Raw genomic sequence first — 4,753 nt, 5'->3', positions numbered from 1 at the left:
AACACAAGACACCAGGCAGTTAATTTGCACTCTCTCTCTCTCTCTCTCTCTCTGTGTGTGTGTGTGTGTGTGTGTGTGTGTGTGTGTGTGTGTGTGTGTGTGTGTGTGTGTGTGTGTGTGTGTGTGTGTGTGTGTGTGTGTGTGTGTGTGTGTGTGTGTGTGTGTGAGAGAGAGAGAGAGAGAGAGAGAGTCACATTAATTTGCTAAAGACTTTTGAGACTTGATGCCACAAGGTGACCAGACTCTTCCGACCAATCACATTCCTTCCCTGAGGCATCCTCCCAGGTGATTGGCTGAAATACTGTAGATTAGGAGGAACCAGGGGCGTCACAAGGGGGGGGGGGGGGGAGTGGGACTGAGTACTAGGGCCCAAGGTGGAGGGGCCTTAATTATTTTATACTTTAGCTATTGAAAAATAGAAGATATACAAGCTCACGCTGCGAGCTTGTAGATCTGCTAAAACAATAAAAGGCTTTGAATATTTCACTGCATGCGCATTGCGCAATGTATCTGGAATATAGGAAAGTACATTTTTTACAGAAAAGAAATACTTTTCCACAATATATATTTTTTTTAGACAAACCTGTAGGACTATAACATTATTTAGCTGAAAAAAGGTAATAGGACAAGAGGAACCATGTCATATGAATAAAGAACACATTACTGTAATTGTTATAAAAGTGAATTATATAAAAATATGATTATGTCTACTTTAATTCTTTCAACGACTCGAACTTGAAGACCATACTGTATGCATCTGAAATGCCCTGGAGACAAGTAAAGTATGAGGGTGATAGTGTCTCTCTCGTGAAGTGATTCAAGGGTCATTATGATGTAAATCAGGGGTCTTCAACGTGTTCAGGCCAAGGACCCCTTAGTCGAGAGAGAGATGAAGCAGGGACCCCTCAACCTTTTCATAGACTCCATATAGTTTCATTGCTTGACAGATATTTAACCACTTGAACCCTCAATGCTTAATAAACTTGACCTTTCACTCTGTACTTAGTCTGCTAGGCGTTGTGTGCTTGTAGATTGTCTGTTTTTACTAGTCTTGGGCTATAATTTACGATAAAAACAAATTTAAAACTTGGAGATACGAGCGTTGTGCCCAACAGTGACGATGTACAGTATCTAATCCTGTGCAAGGCACCCAAATATATGTAACAAATAGCTACCTGCCACAGAATGCAGGAGTGTTACTGCAGACAAAAGGCCTGGTCCCAAGACGTATGATATGATTTGTATAATTTGATTGTTCCAGAACCACTTTCTTGCTGCCATGACCAGAGGCAGGCACCCCTCAGTAATCATCTCCATATTTAGCCCAAGTTAGACTGCAAACATTGAAACCGTGAGCTAAAGATAATGAAACGGCAGTCCTCGGGTGCTGAGATAATGAAAACTATCTTCTGCGGAAAAGGAAAGAGTGGGATCTTGCAAAGAGTTCCAGCAAACCCTCTGCCCCATTACTGTGAAGGATACGATTTGGTGTAGTTAATGGGCGATAGGGCGCTGGGGTGTGGCTGCGAGGGGGTATAAGAAACATAGATTTGTGAGCTTGATGGATGAAAGGCTTAGTCAAGTAGATGCTGTAAGTGTAAGGAAGAACCATTGAGTGTTTCTCTGTCAAAATACGGGTGTATGAGGACTAATAATAGTCAAACTACAAACAGTGCACTGACACTGACTGGAGAATATTATTCTACCAGATGACATTGAAATAATCTGATCACAAAGTTCACTTGTGCTTTGTGGGTAGTAGCGGGTTCGTGTCCTTAGCTGCACTCTACTCATAAAGTAGTTGAAGTATAATGTCCAAAGGGTTCTTCGTAAAGTAAAGACCCCATGTGTTCAGGACAGGTACAAGGGATCTGCTTTTGTTTGACATTTACTGGCTAAAGTGCAGTGGCTTTTGTCAAGTTTGACAAGCAAAACCGTTAGGCAGGACAGATATTGTAAATCATATATGGTATGCTGAGTCCTCTTTTTTTATTCTTTTTGGGCATGCACTAGAATTAGCCATTTAAACTTCTGAGCCCTGCTGCTGATAGAAACATAGTCAGTTCCCTTCCCACTATTGCGTCAGACAGCACCGCATTCTATGATAACTGTCTCACAAGTGAACTGATAACTATATTCACATATTGCATATGTAACACAGACAAACACACAGACCCTCTTCGAGACAGCTCTGCCTCCTACATGCCAGTGGCGTCAGTTCAGAAAAAGCTAAGGTATGGCAATATGACTGGTGTCTTGCACGCGCGCCTTCGCACGTGTGCAAGACACCAGTCATATTGCCATACCTTAGCAACAGGCATGACACATTTATTTTAAGAATTTACATTCTATTTTCCCTCCGTTTCTACGGTTTCTTGGGCTGGATATGGCAGCCTGGAATGGTTGTTCAAGTGCAGCTAAACTTGGCATGTTAGTAAACGTGCCACAATACCTTGTTAAAGTGACCATTTTGTTAAATTTTGCATTTGTAGTTATTTTACTGTAATTTAACAACATAATAACCAGCACAGATAGACAAAAAGACATTCATGGATTTATATTTAAAAGTAACTTTTATTCTCCCCCTGGACCCAGGGTATGGCAGCTGCATACCCCTGCCATACCCAATTGACGCCCCTGCTACATGCTGTAAAAAACAGCACAGATTTTGCCCACTTCTCAAGACACCACTACACTTTTCCTGTGTAACATCCATAGACGTGTTGTCTCCGCCACGCCAAAGGCTTGGCAGAGACTTTTGCACCCTGTCCGTCTGTCTGTCTGTCCGTCCGTCCTCCGTCCATCTCCCAGCGTGTCCGCCAATAATGGTTGTACTGTACAACTGTTATTGAATAGAAAGCAATATGTATTTGCTGTTCTATGCTGTTTTATTTTGAACGTACATACTGTACTGTAAAAACTGGTGTTTTTTTTACTAAATGCTATGGTCACAGTTTAAAATAAATCTGCTCAGGACAGGGGTAATAATTCAGAAGAATCAGGAGCAGAAAACAAAACATAGGAACAGATTATTCTTTCAAAAGTTGGTTTATCTTTTATTCGTGAACTGGCTTTAGAAATCAGGTAAATGGGGTCTTGAAGCAAAGAAGTTTGTTATTGATTCTGACCTATAGCCTACTGTTAACGTATACCATATGTGCTACTGCCTCCCTAATAGACAAAGTCTACTTTAGTACTTCAATCACCCTACTATCCTACAATTTAGTGAGACGTAGGCTACTACTGTACATTGTTGAGCGGTGCGCCTGGAAGGAGCTCCTGTAAGCTCCAACATCTGACTTTGTCCGGGCCTACATCTTGGCCCTCAAATTTTGTTGTACGCCACTGATAATAACTTCTTTTACTTGCTTACCCCGGCTCATAGGGCTTTCACGTAGGAAGGACACAAACCCCCAAGGATTTTTTTCTATTGCATATTTATGATGGCATGAACAATTAAAAAAAGCGTGAATCATTCATACACGACTTACATCATCAAAAATAATAAAGTTCACTGTATGATCTTGAACAGAAATGATTCGGATTGTTTTGTGAATAAAAATAAATTCAAGTTAATAGTACACCTTCCTTACACCGTAAAATCCTCAGTGCCAGAGTTAATTGTTGCTCTCAATCAATGGAGTATACTCCCCCTCCCTGCGGTTGCCTTTTTTACACAATGGCAATCCCTTCTTCCATCTTACCGTGAGAACCACACCTGCAATTATGAAGCTGACTAAAGCAATGACCCCCAGCCCTATACCTGCCTTCACCCCACGTGCATCCGCAGAATCTGGGGCATACATCTTGATCACGTCCTCAACGCCTTGTCTTTCAGTGCTTATCCATGATTTGGATGAACCGAGTTTGATCCAGGTCTTGTTCCCTTCTGCCATCACTGTGATCGTGTTGTTTTGCAGCAAGCTCATCGTTGGAGGTCTAGTGAAAGGAGGTAGACGGATTGGCAGAGAATAATTACCTCTGTACAGTCCTGACTTGACGCAGTAGAGAATCTCACAGCCGTCACTGACTGCAGCTTGATGCTGGCTGAACTGCGGAGGACAGCGTTTTTGACTTCCTGCCAAGGGGTTGGTTGATTCACAGCTGAAAAAGCCTCCAAAGGGCACTGCGTTTTGGCCACCAAGTTCATAATCATCACTCAAACAGATCATTAAATCATTAGGCAGGAATTGAATTGAGGTGAAGAATTGAGGACAGCTCCTTCCTTTGGTGATAGGATTCTCAAGGGAGTTACCATAGAGACCTCCAAACAGAAGCCCTTGGTTCACTGTAGGACCACTGGAGTAGCACCAGTATATATGGACTTGAGCCGTGGTGACATATTGACGATACCAACATTCTGTTTTATAATCATGGCATGTGAAAAAAAGCCAACAGGTATACGAATACTCAACCTGTTCACAATGCAATTCAGAATTGCTTTCCATTTTCGTCTCAGTGCGTAATAACATTGGCTCGTAGGGTGGGCGGCAAGAGTATCCCCCTGTTTGCATGTTTGTCTGAGCCAGTTTATTGCAGAGATCAGGCGGTCCCTCACAAGTCTGGTAGACTCCACCAAAACTGAGGTTTGTGGCGGCCCCTGCACAAGAATTGTCATCGACGTTAGCCTGAAAGTTAAAGTTTGGCGAGTCGACTTGGACACAGCCAGGGTGGGCGTTGACTGTATAGTAGCGCGTTATGGCCTGTTGCAGAGAGAGAGCCACCTTGTTAACGGTGGGCTCTGGCAGATCGG

This window comes from Nannobrachium achirus, assembly GCF_963921795.1.
Source record: "Nannobrachium achirus genome assembly, chromosome: 22".
In the NCBI taxonomy this organism is placed as follows: domain Eukaryota; kingdom Metazoa; phylum Chordata; class Actinopteri; order Myctophiformes; family Myctophidae; genus Nannobrachium; species Nannobrachium achirus.
Note: the sequence above shows the minus strand (reverse complement) of the source record.